Genomic DNA, 19,398 nt, shown 5'->3' with positions numbered 1-19,398 from the left:
CTGCCCTTGAGGAATTTCAAATGTTCTTGTCTATCTCTTTTGCGCTTTGTCGCCGCTGCAATGAGGAAGCCACGGATAACACACTTGTGGGCTTCCCACAGCGTAAGGGGGGAGATATCAGGAGAGGAATTTAGGGAAAAATATTCCGTCAGATTGGAGCGTATCTCCTGTAAAATAGCGGGATCTGCAAGAAGGGAAGCATCCAGGCGCCAAAATTTCGAGCGAATGAACACATCAGGGAACCGCAAGATCATGGTGATGGGGTGATGGTCTGAAAGAACCATAGGTTCTATCGAAGCAGCATGGAGGAGTGGGAGATCCGATTGCGACAGGAAGAAATAATCTATCCTGGAATATTTATTATGGGGAGCAGCGTAAAATGTGTAGTCTTTCACCGACGGGTGAAGGGTTCTCCAGGAATCATGCAATTGTAGATGTTGTAGTTGTGTGCGTATTTGCTTAAGGGCCTTGAACGGCAGAAAGGAGCTACCTGAAGAGGAGTCTAACAGCGGGCTAAGTGGGACATTCAAGTCGCCCCCTAAAATCAACATTCCGGATTGGAACCCAGCCAGGGCGGTGGTAATTGAGCGCATGAAAGAAACCTGCTTGGTGTTAGGAGCATATACATTGGCCAGTGTAACAGGTCGCTTAGCACAAAAACCCTTTACAAACAGGTATCTGCCTTCTGGATCAACAAGGGAGTCCGACACCGAGAAAGGACAATGTCTAGCGAGTAAGATGGCAACACCCTTTGATTTGGCTAGAGGGTCAGTAGCATGGATAACTGTAGGGAAATGGAAATTGAAAAGTTTGGGTATAGAATCCTGGCGAAAGTGCGTCTCTTGGAGAAAGACCACATCCGCTTTTTGTTTACGCACGTAGGAGAGCAACATGGAACGCTTCTCGGGCACGTTCAGGCCCTTGGCATTGAGTGAAAGGCATTTCAAGGACAATGATCCTGAGACTGAGGTGGAGGCCGACATGGTAACCCGTCAGTAAAATGCACTAGGGATGAGGGGAAAGGGAAGGGAAAAAAAAAAAACAAAAAAAACAAAACAAAACCAAAAAAGGGGGGGGGGAGAATAAGAAGAAAAAGTGGAAAAAATAAACGGCTTGGGGAAGAGACCCGCTGTTCCCTATGAGAAGAAAAAAAAAAAAAAAAGGGGGGGGGGGGAAGATAACTAGGAAAGAAAGTAAGAAGGAGGTGGAAAGAGAAAGAGAAGAGAGAGAAGCAAGAAATGGAAACAAACTATATAGTGAAACGCGCCGTATAGACGATCAGTAGGAGCTCACAGAGCCCACTGTGTGGGGAACGAGGAGGACGCCGAAACGAGAAGAAACGCCACCGCCGGCCGGTGGTCACGCCAAAATATGGAATCAGGTGAGAAAATATGTGAAGAGGCGGGAGGAGGTTGGTAGTGACAGAAGGTTTAGGACGTTCTAGAAAAAACGCACGTAGGAAGGGTCGCATACCAACTTCATGAAGTGGCAAAGTGTAAGTCATGTGTGGGGCACTAAAGCGCAGGCTGGCACAGGAATAAATTCGGAGAGGCATAAATCAGGTCAAAAAACCGTCTCCACGCTGTCCAAGCCCGAGTGTCTGGTTAACTCCAGAACCCATATATAAGGGAAGGGTTGGAGAATGTGGAGACGGTCTCAAGGCCTGAAACGAGGGAAGACAAATGTAGAAGAGTGGAGGGCCAAGACGAGTATTGCAAGCATCTCCTTAACAAAAAACAAAGTTATCAACGGGTTAGCAGAGGCAAAACAAACGAAAATCAGGCATTAACAATGAGAAACACAATGGAACCCCAAGTGGTTAGCAAATACAGACTAAACATCCCAGGGTCAACACCAGTGAAGCCGATACTAAACAAAACACTGACCCTATACTGCAAATGTTTATAAGTAATATAATCAATGCCCCCATCATCACAAAAGGGACGAGCATCACCTCCCCCACAACCGCACGGCCACTAAGATCCTTAGAGCAAAAGGGGAAATGAACCTCAAGGGGACCCCGCCCAAGCTATTATCCCTAGAAGCCGCTTGACAGCAAGAGCAGGAAACAGGAATAACCCAATGAGAAGAAGGCAAGGCCAGGCGGGACAACCCTATAGGAAGCAGGGAAGGGGATGCTCAGTCATCCAACCACAGGGAAGAAGCATTAACCCCAGGAACCACCCCACAAACTCCCCCCACCACACCCAACCACAAACCCACCCCCCATCCCGCCACCCGCCCACCTCCACAGACCCAAATACAGTGCATAAAATACTCAGCCCTCTTGCGCCAGCACTGAAGAAATCAACTGGGCATAGCCGATCACAGAACACCAGGGAGAGGCTGAGTTCAGCTGGGAGCTTCTTCAAAGATAACAGAGCGTCAGACGTTGAGGCAGGATGAGGACCCTTGGGTACGAAGAGGATGCGGCAAAAGGTGGGCGGACAATCCGGAAGCTGACCACTAAGGCGGATACTTGAGCGAACAGTTCACTGGGCGGGTTCCAGGTGAGGAGGGGACAGAAGTTCAGCTGGGGGATCCGGGGAGCCAAATCTCAGCAGTAGCGGGCGAGCCGAGGATCAAGAAATCCACACCGGAGCAACCGATTATCACTCGCAGCAGGTTCTAGAACCAATGAGGCAGGGGTACAGTGGAGACACCTGCAGGGCGTCTTTCCCTTAGTGGGTGCTGGTCAGAGTCCAGAGGCGTAGATTCCCCAAAGAGCTAAAAAATGACGTGTCAACTGGGAAGGGAGTCCAGCGCAAAACAAGTTGTGAGAGAGGAGGCATTCGGAGTTCCTTAGGGAAGGCCATGGGAACAACAGAAGAAATATAATGAACCACAGGCAGCTGAAAAAAATTACACAGAAGTGGCCCGATGGAAGGGGAGCGGGAGCCGTTTAAGGCTCGTGCCGTTGCTTTCTGTGCGCGGGGGAGGTCGATGGGCTAGAAGCGGCCACCGCGCCTCCAATGGGAGGTCTTGGAGGAGTCGAAGGGACAGTCCGTCTTCTACGAAGGGAGTGGCCCTGCCAGTCCATTGCACCATCTGCTGAATCTGGGGTCAGGGTCGGAAGCCCTCTCAGAGACCCCTGCCAATCAGGCAGGTCGATCAATGGGATATTCAGTGACGAGCAAAAAGATGGTAGATCTTCAGGAATTCTCAAGTCATATGTGTGGTCACCAACCCGAGCTGAAAGGCAAAACGGAAATCTCCATCTGTATAGAATATTATGGGAACGGAGCGACTCCAGTAGTGGCCTCAAAGCTCGCCTTTGTTGTAGGGTCATGCTGGATAAATCCTGGTACAGTTGTATATCCGCTCCTTCGTATGACAGATGTCTTCTGATCCTAGCGCATCGAAGTATATCTTCCTTGAGCGGGAAGTTAACAATGCAGCAAATGATATCTCTGGGTGGATCCACATCGCTCCCCCTGGGCCGACTTGCTCTGTGTGCACGCTCGATCTCAATAGGGGTCGCCGGCGGGCGACCCAGAAGGTCGTTAAAGATGGTTGTCACCGCCTTAGGTATATCAGGGTTTTCCACAGATTCTGGTACACCGCGGAGTCTAATGTTATGTCTACGGCCACGGTTATCCAAGTCTTCAATCTGCCTGTAGAACTCTCTGATAGTCGCAGTGTGGACCCCTGACTGTCGCTGTAAGTGGAGTATAGCATTCTTGTTGCTACTGGAGACCGTTTCTACCTGAGCCAGTCTTGAGCCCATTGCGCGGATGTCTTCCCTTAAATCATGTAGGGCAGTGGTCAGGGTAGTAGCCAGAGAGGCCTTTATATCAGAGGCCACAGCATGTAAATCTTTGAGGGACAAGGACTGTGTGGCAGGAGAGAGATCATGCTGTGGCACTGTGTCACGTCCAGCCTGCATAGCCATGCAGGAAGAGCAGCCTGTGTCAGAGGCTGAGGCTGAGGCTGCAGAGGGAGGGGGAGAGGGGGATTGAGAGAGAGATTGAGGTGGCTGCGGCCCTGCTCTCTGAGCCTGGGAGCTAAAGAGCTCCTTAATGTGTCTCCCAGCTGGCTTGTGGCCCCTTGGGGATCGCGATCGGGTGCCGGAGAGCGTCCGGTCGTGTTTCCCCATGATGAGAGGGGACTATCTTACCCCTCCCGACCGCGCTGTCTGGCAATCCGATCCGGCCGGCGGGAGCTCCTGTATTATGCGGCCATTCCGCTCGGCGCCAAGCCACGCCCCCTATTATTATTTTTTATGATTATTTATTATATTATAATTTATGATTTTATGTTTCAAGTTTTATTATACCCGGGATGTTTAATAGACTCTTGTTCGGACAGATTTCAGTGAGTTATTCCTAAAAATTACAGGCCTACAATAAAAAAAAGACATATTTCCATGCAAAAAAATGTACCGCTTTGAGCACAGAAATACTGACATGAGGCTTAGCTAGGAGATGTATGCCAACTTCAACATCACAATACACCGGATTACCCATACAGTACTTTTCTTCAGTACATTAATCCTATTCGAGGATTTATTATTTTCTAATCTCCCATGCATTTCTTGAGGAAGTAGTGGAGACTACCATTGAGCCTATGATTGTATCTAAAAATACCCCAATCACTTTGTCTGTCCTATTTTCCTTACAACCTAACAGAAAAATACCATAGAGCTTCCTAGTGCCACATCCTAAAAAATGTATATAAAAAAATGTGTTGCTGGACACAATAGGTACGGCCAAACTGTTGGATTTTTTAGGCACAGTGAGAGACCAGACAATAATGCAGATACAACAATTTATTGACATAGAAGGATCATATGACAATGTATAAAAAATCTGGTTCGCCTCCCTTTTTATACCAGCTTCTTATTGTTACTCCACTAGACCAGTAAGTGTGTGGCTTTTTTGATAGATAATATATGGCCCCAATTTGGTCTAGTTTACTGACATGCGATTGTTCTTTTTAGGCCTGTCAATGCTTTTATGAGCCCTAGTCTATTTTTCCTCCAACTCTTACGTATTGAGTCTCTTCTGTTTCTGCTATATGTGGGCCTGGTTGATTATTGTGAGTATTGGCTCCTATATTTAGTTCAGTTATTTGATAGACTTAAATAAATATATTACTTGCTGGTGGTGCTATGTGTTTCTATGTATAGGTTTCATTTATATGCTATCTGGTCTTTGGGTCTCTTATTTATTCTGTATTCCGGTCTCCTATGTTCGCACCCTAGACTGTTTACTGTTGGTTGCCGCGCTCCTATGTAAGCCCAATAAATATTGTTCTTGCCTATTATACAGTTTTTTTTCCTTTTTGCAAGTTATTGTATAATTGTGTCTAAACATAATTTTTATATTTTATATACACTAGTACTGCTCTCCCTTATACAGAAGTTACAGTCCTGAGAAAGCCGAATTTACAGGCGAAACGCGTTGACCATGCTCTGACTTCTTACTCTATATTTGAAACGAACATTCTAGGTGACAATGGTACATGTAAGGGAGTAATTATGCAACCTATTTTTATTCCCCCTTGTTGCTTTTTTAGGGGGGCTATGTATGTACTGACATTGTCATATGATCCTTTTATGTCAATAAATTGTTGTATCTACATTATTGTCTGGTCTCTCGCTGTGCCTAAAGAATCTGCCAGTTTGGCCGCACTGTGTTTGGCAATACATTTTCTATATACATTTTTGAGGATGGGGCACTAGGAAGCTTTTTGGTATTTTTCTGCTCTATTGGGGTGGTCATCACCTGTACGGATTTTCTGCTTCCTATTATTCTCCCTAGTGTGCAACAAAGTTTCTTCCTTACAAACTACTCAATGTGAACAATGAAAGTGTCCAACAGGATGAAAGTTTTCGGGTGGAACTTCAAGTTGAACCTTTTCAAAGTGAATGAGTCCACTGATGAAAGGCCACTTTCAGTTTTGGGAAGCACATAAATGTTCTATTCGGGGAACTTTCATTAGGCTGGATTCCAGACATAAAAATGAATATTGTAAATTTAACTTTGACTTAATTAATTTCACGTATTCATATCCCTGAAGTCCAACATAAAAAGTCACAGGTGGTGCAGCTAGCGGTGAAGATACAATAGTATTAAATAAGCCCCTAACCAAGAAACGCTAGTGGGACTTTAGAGGTACCAAACCATATCAATAAACATGAATTCAACAAAAATGTAATAACAGTTTGTAAAATTGAACACCTTTTTTTAGGTTAAAAAAACCACCAAGAGGTGGAGCATAATAATAATCAGACAAATACATAGAAAATCATAAAATAAAATACAATAAATGAGACCTGGCCACAATAAATGCTGCTGATGTCTTAGGCGCAAAGGATTGTCATGGGCATCAGCTACATACAACCAACAACTAAAGCCTCAGGACATGAAGGCTAAGCTGTAGACAAGGATAGACATGATGACACATAGCTAACAATGGAAACGTAATTGTATATGGGTTTATATAGAACACCTAAACATATAGTATCATAGGTGTTAATGAAAATATAGACATGTAGTTTCCACTTGGAACCATGAGTGGGCATTTGTTTCAAAAATCCAACACGTTTCACGGGACAAGGCCCGCTTCTTCAGGGAAAAACAAAACACAAATTCCTACAGCAAGCAAAGACAGAACTGAAAACATATAATCAATATGTAGTCATGCAGTATTATACAGAAAGCAAAATAAATAAAGAAAAAGTTTAACAGCAATTATCAGTTGATGATACCAGCACATTCCCAGATGGCTCATGCAAAATATAGGTCAATCGTATCTGGATGGACAGAGGGGGGCCTCCAACGACTACAAATAATGATCATCGATCAAGAAAGGATCTATGTCCACTTGTAGACTTGTAAAACAGCAGAATCGTCATTCTAGGGAATCACAAAATATATTGGTCAAAAAAGGCTAACAAAATTACTCTACAGTAGGTGCCTTTTCTATGAATTTGGAAATAAGGCAGGACAAATTTTTGCGGGTCCTCTTCATACTCCTTCCTTACAGGTTTTTACTCCTATGGATTGTCTCCTCCACAAGTTATAAATATGCCAAATCTTCAGAAACTGCAAATTGTTTTAAAGATTTCTATTCTGAGTTACAGTATATAATCTTTAAGATGCATTGCCTCATCTTTCTTTGATTGAAAGAAAAAAATCTCACAGGTAAATATCTTGCAGACTCTGCTTTACAAAAATTATCATGAGCTGAAAAACCAGTGCTCAACATACACATTTCAGGGGAGGATTTTCAATTGGCACTCAAAAGTATGCCGTCGGGTGTGCTTGCTTTGGCAGCACATATACTAAAAATTGGAATGATACAGAGAAGATTAGTATGGCCCCTACGCAAGGATGACACTCAAATTCGTGAAGCGTTTTATATTTTTAAAATAAAAATTTTAAAAAGTATGCCGACAGGCAAAGCGCCAAACCCTGACAGTTTTATATTACTTTATTGTAAGATGTTTCAACAAATGTTGGCCCCTAAATTTGTGTCTACTTTCAATTCCACATTGCAGGAGCAACCGCTCCCAAAGGACACCTCTCATGTGCATACGAAATAAAACAGGGGTGGAGCCTATGTGCTGACTTCATGCCGCCATTTCCGAGTTCCAGATCAGTGGCCATCTTGGTCGGGCCAACCACGACTGTTTGTTTTATTTCCACTTGGAAGATTGTTTATCGTTTGTAACTATTTTATATTCATTAAATACTACACTATACATGATCCTCCGGGCTCTGTGTGCTGAGCGTTTTCCTTTAGGTCCCTAGTTGATCTGGTTTTGAGGAGTGAGAGATGGAGGTTCCCTATTTGTTGAACTATGGGCTATTGATCAGTTGGTTTTCTGGTGAGTGCATGGTGGTGGAGGACCTTGAACAAGAGAGGAGCACTGTTTTGTATTCAGCTGGAGATTTTTATAGGACTGTTATCAGGAGGCCTTTTGTTATATCACTGCACTTGGAACTTTAATGTGCATTATTTGTATATTAATATTGATTTATAATATTTGATTTATTTATTTATTTTGGTCAGCATATATTTATTTGCACATATTCTTGACATATGTTTTATGTGCTGCACTGTTCTGTCTATTTATATTTTGGGTTTTTGTCACTCCCCTTTTAGTGCAAGCAGCTCCAAATCTCTCGCGCTCACCATTTACTTATGAAGTGCATATTACTGTTCTTCCAAAACTAGAGATCCCCCACTCTGTACCAGCTACAGGCTGATTTCTTTCTTGAACATCGATTTTATTTGTTTACAAAAATATTAGCATTAAGACTTTTACCTTTTTTTGGAGAGTGTTATCCATTTGGACCAGTCTGAGGGCGAGGGATAACATTACTTAATCCTCTCCATTTTTGCAATCCCACTTTACTTGTTGTACTCCTTTTAACTATTAATGCCAAGAAGGCATTTAATGGTGAGTTGGAGATTTATGAGGTGTACTGTCCAATACATTGGGATTGGTGCAAATGCGATGAAGTGGATAGATGCCTTGTATGATCATCCAAAAGCTGCAGTTAATTCTAATGGTGGCCTATCTACCAATTGTGCCCTGTCAAATGCTACCCGCCAGGGGTGCCTCCTCTCACCTCTTATTTTTATACTCACTGTAAGGCAGTGTTTCTCAACTCCAGTCCTCATGGACCCCCAACAGGTCATGTTTTCAGGATTTCCATTATTTTGCACAGGTGATTTGATCAGTTTCACTGCCTTAGTAATTACCACAGCTGTTTCATCTGAGGGAAATCCTGAAAACATGACCTGTTGGGGGTCCATGAGGTCTGGAGTTGAGAAACACTGCTGTAAGGGAACTCCTGTACAGTGACTGGCGCATAGAACTAAAACATTGCGCATAGAAATGAGCACAGGCGCATTGCTAATAAGAATGAGCATAGGCTCACGTGTGCACTCACGTGGGAGCGTGTCCACAGTTTCTGGCACTAGATGGACTATTTAAAGGAGGCTCTTACTCTCTGTTAGTGCTGACTGGTCTTCAGCTATTTCCTTGTGTCCTGCGGTATTCTGTGTGTTATCCGTTACTGACCCGACTTGCCATTGACCTACTCTTGGATCCTGTTTATGCTTCTCCTCATCAGTTTCGGATCCTGGCTTCCTCCTGACCATGTTCCTGTCTGATGTACCTCATCGCCTGCTCGTTGCTGACCCTCGCTATCACTCTGGCTACGCTTATGGCTCCAGTTTGGCTCTATAGTCCTGCTGAGTGCTTGCCCTGGCTATCTATCATTTCAGCTCCGGTTGTCACGGTGTGTTCCAGCCTCACGCTTGTTAGAAGTTCTGGCAAGCCATGCATCCACATCTTGCAGTTCCGGTGGAATGCTCCTTTAACCTCAGCTGGTCGTTCCTGCATCTCCTCTGTTCCTCACCAGATGCCCTGATTGATTTACCAAGTTTAAACCTCCAGACGCAAATTCTGCAATCAACATTTGCAGGCACTCGTGTTCCTCCTGTCCCTTTGGCACCATCTGTTCCACCTTCAGTGGGGTCTGGGCTGGAGATGCCGACCCCGTCAGTTCTTACTTCTATCAGGTACGTGACACTTACCTTGGAGCCGCTGTTAAAACACATCAGACTTAATCTGGATATTACAGGCATATGAGCTAGAAGGATGTCTAATAAAGTAGCTGCATATGCACATGACTTACTTTTTTTGTTACCAGACCAGAAACATCTATACCCAATTTAATCAAAGAACTGGCTTTCTATTCGTAATTGTCAAATTATAATTCTTGCAAAATCTAAAGTATTGAACCTCACAATTCCTGCAGTTAGACTACCTACTTTGAAATTGAGCTTCCCTCATTCAAATGGGCGATGGGGAAGCTTAAGTATTGTATATAGGGATTTGTTTTACACATTCTTTAGCTAATACATTTCAGAGTAATTTTCCACAATTGTTTTCTAGTATCAGATGTGATTTCCTGCGCTGGCATCATCTTTCGCATACTTGGTTGGGTAGACTTTGCATTTTAAACATGAATATAGTTCCTTGATTGTTACTATATCTATTCCAAACCCTTACAGTGACAGTACCGACTAATTTTCTTCGACAAATTTAACGTGAACTCAAACAATTTCTATGGGCTGACTGCCTGCCCAGGATTAGGGTAGACACAGGGGCGGACTGACCATTTGGAAACTCGGGCACTGCCCGAGGGCCCAGGGTCAGTAGGGGGCCCCATGAGATGCCCCTGGTACCTTTTTCATAGGGTTTTTTGAGTTTGGGCAAGGACACAGGGGCCCCATGATCCCCTATTGCCCGGGGGCCCCATGAGTTGTCAGTCCGCCCCTGGGTAGACACACTTATTGCTGCCTAAATGTTGCGGGGGTATAGGATTCCTAGATGCAGTATGGTATTACCAGGTCACACATATATCTCGGATCCTGGATTGGTATAATTATAATCACATGAAGAGTTGAATTCGCCTTGAACAGTATATGTCCCCTATACCACTTAGGGCACTTCCATGGCTTCATAAAGGATGCCCCACCCAAGTAAAAGGCCATCCTATTCTGGGCACCACTTACAAAATTACTCATAGGACTAGCCCCAGGGTGATAAATTCTTCATCAACATCACCTTTGATGCCGGGGATTGGAAAACCAGATTTTTCACCAGGGCTATATGGCTCCATATTCCATCAATTTATAGAAGCAGGAAATTACATTGAGCATGTCCTGCTGGTGACCCCACTTGTTGGCTATGTGGCGAAGAAAGGGGAATGCTTTATTATACTTTTTTGGACTTTCCCTTGAATTTGTCCTTACAGGCAGGGTGTATGTGCTTTGATCAAGGATCTTACGGGCTTTTCCCTTGTTTATGACCGATCAGCCTGTTTGTTACACCTTTGCCCTCTCTCCGAACATAAATATCGCTATTCTCTAGTGAGACACCTCCGTGGCTAGGGCTTGTGTACCAGCCATTGGAAATCCCCTTCCCCCCACCATGTGTCATTGGATTAGAACAGTAAATTATATCAGGTGAGTTGAAGATATAGTTGAGAAGACAGGAAGCTTGCTTTTAAAAAAATGTGACTCCAGTGGACTCACTTTACGTTGTCTGTGAGATATCAGACTTTTCTGCAAACTCGTAGATGTATTAGTAGTAATATAATGGACACTGCATTTTCCTTTTTCTTTTCTCTATTTTTTTAAATTCTTTTTATTCTAATTCCTCTTAGGTTCTTTTAAAAGAAAAAAAAAAACACTTGGTGGAACACTGCAACCACATGTCTGCCAACTACATACATTTCCTATTACTATATAAATATATTTGAATTTGGTAGTTCCAATTGGTAAAGTATTCCAAGGTATTGAGCTGAACATATTCACTGAATATACACTACGTTTCCAAAAGTATTGGTCCGCCTGCCTTTACACACACATGAACTTTAATGGCCTCCCAGTCTTAGTCCGTAGGGTTCAATATTGAGTTGGCCCCGCCCTTTGCAGCTATAACAGCTTCAACTTTTCTGGGAAGGACATCCGCAAGGTTTAGGAGGGTGTCTATGGGAAGGTTTGACCATTCTTCCAGAAGCACATTTGTGAGGTCGGGCACTGATGTCGGATGAGAAGGTCTGGCTCACAGTCTAGCTTTAATTTATTCCAAATATGTTCTATCACGTTGAGGTCAGGACTTTGTGCAGGGCAGTCAAGTTCCCCCACCTCAAATATGCTCATCCATGTCTTTATGGACCTTGCTTTGTGCACTGCCATGCAGTCATGTTGGACCAGGAAGGGGCCATCCCCAAACTCTTCCCACAAAGTTGGGAGCTTGAAATTGTCCAAAATGTCTTGGTTTGATGTTCCCTTCACTGGAACTAGGGGGCCAAGCCCAACCCCTGAAAAACAACCCAACACCATAATTCCCCTCCACCAAACTTTACACTTGACACAACGCAGTCAGGCAAGTACCATTCTCCTGGCAACTGCCAAACCCAGACATGCACTTGGTGATGGAAGGCTTGGATGCAGTTGCTCGGCCATGGAAACCCATTCCATGAAGCTCTCTATGCACTGTTGTTGTGCTCATCTGAAGGCCACACCAAGTTTGGAGGTCTTGACTCTGCAGACAGTTGGTGACTTCTGCACACTGTGTGCTTCAGCATGCACTGACCCCTCTCTCAGTTACTGTCCCCAGTTGCTTCCACTTTGTTATAACACCACTAACAGTTGAGCGTGGAATACTTTGTAGCCAGGAAATCTCATGTATGGACTTATTGCACGGGTGCCAACCTATCACATGACCACACTTGGAGTCACTGAGCTCCTGAGAGCGACCCATTCTTTCACAAATGTTTGTAGAAGCAGTCTGCATGCCTAGGTGATGAATTTATACACCTGTAGCCATGGAGGTGATTGGAACACCTGAATCACATGATTTGGAGGGCTGGACCAATACTTTTGGCAATATGGTGTATGTTTTAATTTCTAATTATGTACAATAATATTGTACATGTTAGATATCTATTGGCATTTTTGTGCATTAAGGAATGTGACTGTCTATATTATTGTAATATAATCTGTAGCTTTAAATAAAGAATTTAAAAAAAACTGGAGAGTGCAAAATCCAGTACAACCCTGCATAGAAACCAATCAGCCTCCAGGTTTTATTGTCAAAACTTAGTTGAACAAGCTGAAGTTAGAAGCTGATTGGCTACCATGCACAGCTGCTCCAGATTTTGTGTGCACCAGTTTTAGTAAATCTCCCCTATTGATTAATAGGGTCCAAATTAGGGTTGATTCCTGAATTTCTGCAAACTTGATTTTACAGTGAAAAACTGACATTTTCACATTTTCCAAAAACTGTTGCCTAAGTTGCCCACTAATTTTACTTGGCAACACCAGAACTGTTAGGTAAAATTAGTAAAAAGAGAGTTTTAAAATGTTTTCTTTTCTAAAATACAGTTTTTTCATAAATATCTTTTTTTCATGTTTTTGTTTAATTTTGTTTATTTGAGACTAAAGGAAAAATAGCAACAAAAATATTTTAAACAGTTCATTTTCCCCTTTTTTTTGGCATTATTTTTGCTATATTTCATTATTGCATGTTAAAAAAAAAATCAATTAATACCCAAAGAAATTCATCACAAAAAATTTTTCTTGAATTTTTTCTTTAGGTTGATAGAGAAGAAGCACAAAAGAAATTACATTTTTTTAAATTTGTTAAAAGAAAGGATTTTTTTTTGGCTTCTTGTCCTTTTTTGAGCTGCACACAAAAAAAAAATGGCCCCCCGTTTTTTTGAAATGTGACGTGATCAGCAGGTCAAGAAAGTGACTATTGTTCCTAAACTTGACCAACCAAGGTGTGTTGACATGGCCATCATATTGGGATAATCAATAATCAACTGAACTTTTCCTAAATTTTGGAAAATCGTAAACTGCAAGTTTTTGTTCATTCCCACTAAGAAGAAACCAGGTGATGAATATGTATATGAAGAGTTTACAATGTTTTTTTCTAATACATAGATAGAATTGTATATATTGTATACAGTATATATTTTTTAACTTATTGTTTGTAATGGTATTTCCAATTATGTTCTAAGAATAATATACGCAACAAGTAAAATTGTTTGCTAATTGGTTTGTTTCTAATTTACATTGTTTCTGAAGCTCTCTGGAGCAAATAGAAACCATTTCCAAGGGGAAAAGGGATTTTATAAAAACTAAGCCCTTAGAAGTCAAGATGTACATGACTTCATACTGTATGTGATGTATGAATAGTGGTAAGCCTTACAGGTAAGAATATCATCATAACATGTAAAGTTTGTTTTTATATATATATATATATATATATATATATATATACATATATACATATACACACACATACACTGTATATATACACACATAGCAAAGGAAATGAGTATTTGCTCCCCTGCTGATGCTGAATGTTCGCCCACTCACAAAGAAATGATCGGTCTAAAAATCGAATGTTCGGTGTATTGTAACACTGAGAGACAGAATAGCAACAAAACATTCAGCAGAAATGCGTCTAACAAATGATGACTGATCTGCATGTTCATTAGCGAAATAAGGATTTGATCCCCTTCACAAAACATGACTTACTACTTGGTGGCAAATCCCTTGTTGGCAATCACAGAGGTCAAACGTTTCCTGGAGTTGGCCACCAGGTTTGCACACATCTCAGGAGGGATTTTGGCCCACTCCTCTTGGCAGATCCTCTCAAAGTCAATAAGGTTTGGTGGCTGATGTTTGGCAACTCGAAATTCAGCTCCCTCCACAGATTTTCAGTCAGATTAAGGTGTGGAGACTGGCTAGGCCACTCCAGGACCTTAATGTGCTTCTTCTTGAGCCACTCCTTTGTTGCCTTGGCCGTGTGTTTTGGGTCATTGTCATGCTGGAACACCCATCCATGACCCATTTTCAAAGCCCTGGCTGAGGGAAGAAGGTTCTCACCCAAGATTTGACGGTACATTGCCCCGTCAATCGTCCATTTGATGCAGTGCAGTTGTCCTGTCCCCTTAGCAGAAAAACAACCTCAAAGCAGATAGTTTCCACCACCACATTTGATAGTTGGGATGGTGTTCTTGGGGTCATAGGCAGCATTCTTCCTTCTCCAAACACAGTGAGTTGAGTTGATGCCAAAGAGCTCGATTTTGGTCCCATCTGAGCACAACACTTTCAACCAGTCCTCCTTGGCATCATTCAGATGTTCAGTGGCAAACTTCTGATGGGCCTGGACATGTCCTTCTTGAACAGAGGGACCTTGTGGGCACTGCAGGATTTCAATCCTTGTCGGCGTAGTGTGTTACCAATTGTTTTCTTGGTGACTGTGGTCCCAGCTGCCTGGACATCATTGACAAGATTCTCAAGTGTAGTTCTGGGATGATTCCTCACTGTTCTCATGAACATTGACACTCCACGAGGTGAGATCTTGCATGGTGCACCAGACCTAGGGAGACTGACAATTGTTTTGTGTTTCTTCCATTTGCGAATGATTGCACCAACTGTTGTCACCTTCTCACCAAGCTGCTTGGCCATAGTTTGGTAGCCCAGTCCAGCCTTGTGCAGGTCTACAATCTTGTCCATGACATCCTTGGACAGCTCTTTGGTCTTTGCCATGGTGGAGAGTTTGGAATCGTATTGTTTGATTGCGCCTGTGGACAGGTGTCTTTTATACAGGTAACAAAATGAAATTAGCAGCACTCCCTTTAAGAGACTGCTTCTAATCTCAGCTTGTTACCTGTATGAAAGACACCTGGTAGCCAGAAACCCTGCTGAATGATAGGGGATCAAATACTCATTTTCCCATGAACATTTGTTAGACATGCATTTCTTTTGAATGTGTTGTTGCTATTCTGTCTCTCAGTGTTGCAATACACCGAACATTCGATTATTAGACCGATCATTTCTTTGTGAGTGGGCAAACAATCAAAATCAGCAGGGGAGCAAATATGCATTTCCTTCACTGTATATACTGTGAAACAAATTGCATCTTTAAAATGAGTGTATCCCTGATAATGCCACACCTTTGTTTAATAAACACAGGCAAATTCTACAAAATTGGTCATCTTTGTAGTGCAATTAAGATGTAAACCATAAGATCTATGACTTTGTTTTCTTCCAGTACTACATAGAGTCGGATGGTTGCAATTATGTTCAACTTAAAGCAAATTAAATAAAAATTGACATTATTAAGTTTCTCAACAGACAAAACGGTGAAGCACCATTGTGCGCTGTCAACTGTTCACCCAAGTGTGCTAAGAGAGCTGAGTTCACAAAAGGAGTTTATCTTATATTTATATTATACGATGGCTCTAAGTGCTTAATGTAACTGCAAGCATTATGGGGGTCTCAAGACTACATACCCATCAGGACTATATATGCATAAGGTTGGTATTTGGAATACAATGTAGGTTCCTTGTTAGTCTGGGTTTCTTCTAGGTGCTCAAACACTAATAATATACTGGTAAGATAATTCACTTTTGAATGGATTTGTCTGTGTGTGTGCATTTGTCTATAGGACTGTAATAGGACATCAGAATCTGTACTGAGAAAAACATAAAATAAATATTTTTTCATTTATTGTGGGGTTCAGCTCAAGTGTAGCAGGTTCAAGAACACCGCCACTTGACAAATCTTTAATTAAGTCCTCATGCACACGGGACGTTTTTACAGTGGCTTTTTTTGGCATGTGACTTTTTTTCTACAGCCAGTAAACCCCCCAGCATGTTATCCTTTGTGTCCATATCAGGGGCGTACTGACCATTCGAGCAGTCGGGCACTGCCCGAGGGCCCAGGGTCAGTAGGGGGCCCCATGAGATCCCCCTGGTACCTTTTTTATAGGCTTTTTTGAGTGTGGGCAAGGACACAGGGGCCCCATGATCCCCTATTGCCCGGGGGCCCCATGAGTTGTCAGTCCGCCCCTGCTCCATATACACATAGACTGTAATCAACTTCTTTTGGCAGGGGCGCTTTTTGCCTGGAAAAATAACCCCAGAACTAGTGGGTTTCTAGAGGAGTTTTTTAGCTGTAAAAATGCTCTAATGCTGAAAAACGGGTTTAAACATGGTAAAACGAGGTAAATTGGTACTTTATTTGACCCCCAAAAAATTTTGGGGGGCTAAAAATAACCTCTAAAAAATGCAATTGTGAAAAAACGCAAAAAAAAATGCTAATACAAAAACGCTAAAAATCGCTGAAAAACTCAAGTTTTTAACGTGATTTTACACAGCTAACATTACCAGCGTTATTAAAACGCCCCGTGTGCGTGGAGCCATAGGTTTTTGCAGCCTCATGGACTCCTGGAGATGGTGGATTCCCGAACACTAGTCATCTCGCTAACAAACACCCTACACGCACCTGCACAATCAGTGTACTTGAAGACTTCATCCCTTTCAAGTCTCTAGGAAGTCTCCAGGATCTTGATTGGGTTCTACTAACCTTTGAGCTTGAGGTGATTGTAGCCATATTAGTGCATTGGCGACAGGAACAATTGAATACTTTCTGTGATACTTTTTTTATTTGCACGAACATAAAATTTTGAGGACAAGCTTTCGGGGAATGTCCCCTTCTTCAGGTCTAGCAGTACTTGAGTACGAAAGTACATTCCCCGAAAGCTTGTCCTCAAAATTGTATGTTAGTGCAAATAAAAAAAGTATCACGGACAGGACTCAATTGTTACTAATCTTTGAGAAAACTGAAAATCTAGTTTTCTTTGTATGACACAAGCATCCAGGAGCCCCTCAACTTGTCTGGATGACACATAACCTTTCTTATAGTATGCCAGAGCACCATAGTATACTGTATTTACTCCATATACTGTATACACACACAATATATCCAACATTTGTGGACACCTGACCATTAGGGATGGGCTTCATGCTTGAGTCAAACCTAAGTTCGACTCGAACATGGGCCGTCCGTGCTCCGACAGTACATTGTGATTGGTCAAAGCAATGCACCTGACGTTGCCAGACAGTGCCAGCTGTCAGTGCTCATCAATGCCACCTGCCAGTACCCATCAGTGCCACATCAATGCCACATATCAGTGCCAGTTAGGTGGAGAACCTATCCAGGTATCTGAGCTGCCTTTCACTGCCACCTATCAGTGCCAGTCACTGCCACCTATCAATGCCAGTCAGTGCTACCTATAAGTACTGCCAATCAGTGCAAGTCAGCGCTGTTTACCAGTGCCAGTCAGTGCCGCCTATGAGTGCGCACCAGTGCCCATCAGTGCTGCCTATCAGTGCTGCCTAACAGTGCCAGTCAGTGCCACCTAATAGTGCCAGTCAGTGCCACCTAACAGTGCCAGTCAGTGCCATATTTGAGTGATGCCTGTCAATGCCCATCAGTGAAGCCTGTCAATGCCCATCAGTGCCACCTACCAGTGCCTCCTCATCAGTGCCCATCAGTGCCACCTATCAGTGTCCATAAGTGCAGCCTATCAGTGCACATCAGTGCAGCCTCATTAGCGCACATCAGTGAAGGAAAAAAATCACTTATTTACAAAATTGTATAACAAAAACTAAGAAAAAACTTTTTTTTTTCAAAATTTTCAGTGGTTTTTGGTTTGTTTAGCAAAAAATAGAAAACCCAGAGGGGATTAAATACCACCAAAAGAAAGCTCTATCTGTTTAAAAAAAATTATAACAATTTCATATGGGTACAGTGTTGCATGACTGTGCAATTGTCATTCAAAGTGTGACAGCGCTGAAAGCTGGAAATTGGCCTGGGCAGGAAGGGGGTATAAGTGCCCGATAGGTGAGGGGTAATATCTCATTTTAAAACCATGGGATAAATTAGTGTGAAGTTGGCTCCCATGTGTAGCTCAAAAAGCCTCCACATTTCTGAGAAGGCTTTCCACAAGACCGTGGAGTGTGTCTGTAGGAATGGCTTCATGCTTTCCTCATGTGACATGTCTGGGCCTTGTAATTCATCACTCAGACCTGAGCACTGTATCCTAGAAGGAAAGAAGAGGTCATATGCTCTCCTATACAGCTCAATGCACCAGGTATTTCCCAAGTGCTTCACAGAGGATGGATTGGTGGTATAGCCAAGTAAGTATAAGGGAGTGGTAAAGATTAGCTGTCAGGAGATTCTGTCACCTTGTCCTAAACAGGCAAATAATTTTCAATATTAACATCCCATAACTGTATAGAAGTTTCATATATTCATATACCTAAAGTATGTAGTGCCCTCCTAGAGCAGTGTAAGTTGTTAGGAAAATTTAGTTAGCTCAGTGGAGCAGGGGGGTTGATTTTTTGGGTCTGTCCAGTGTCTCACATGATGCTGCTCCAATTGCTTTCCCCTGTATTCTAGAGGATTCTCAAAATATAGTGGGAGGAAGAACAGAGTAAGCAGTCTGAATATTTATGGGTCTGCAACCAATCCCTGGTGAGGTGTGCCCAGTAGGTGGTTGCAGAGCCCATAAATAGTAGGGGACCTGAGATAGAAGCAGCAGAGTTCCTGGGTCCAGTCCTGCTGGAGGAGTTCCCTGTGTAAGGGCTCTGCCCCTGGGACAGGAATATCGGAGGTGTCCTTCAGAAGACATTAAGGTCCTAGGTAAAAGCCTTAGCTGGAGGGTCTATTTGCAAGCCCAGTCCTTGAATCAGTTTGGGTCTAGAGAAACTCATTGGCAAGAGTCTGAATCCCCCTCACTGAGATGAGCCTTGTGGATATCAGAAAGAGGGAACCGATGATCCGTGGCCATGTGAGTAGATAACCCGATTGCTGGAAAATAGTGACTGTATGTAACTTTTGGTCCTTTGAAGACAAGCTTTAGTCACCATCAGCATTAGAGACTTTGTGGGACATGGTTTCTGTCCATCTCAAGTAATCTAGAGAGGAGTCCTCAAAGTGTTCAGTATCCCATGCTCCCTTCACCCCATCCAATAAAACCCCCCCAAAAAAAAGATACCCATA

At 42.8% G+C, this 19,398-nt stretch overlaps 1 non-coding gene across 1 annotated transcript; it reads left to right on the top strand.

Annotated features, from left to right (window-relative positions):
• The first annotated feature begins 7,264 nt into the window (after window positions 1-7,264).
• Window positions 7,265-7,372, top strand: LOC149449640 (U6 spliceosomal RNA). The gene has a single exon (XR_016315385.1). It is a non-coding gene; the product is annotated as a U6 spliceosomal RNA (small nuclear RNA).
• The last annotated feature ends 12,026 nt before the right edge of the window (window positions 7,373-19,398 follow it).

This window comes from Staurois parvus, unplaced genomic scaffold, assembly GCF_062004578.1.
Source record: "Staurois parvus isolate SC_StPar_1 unplaced genomic scaffold, SC_StPar_1.0 ptg000609l, whole genome shotgun sequence".
In the NCBI taxonomy this organism is placed as follows: domain Eukaryota; kingdom Metazoa; phylum Chordata; class Amphibia; order Anura; family Ranidae; genus Staurois; species Staurois parvus.
This window is presented reverse-complemented; position numbering and strand designations above follow the sequence as displayed.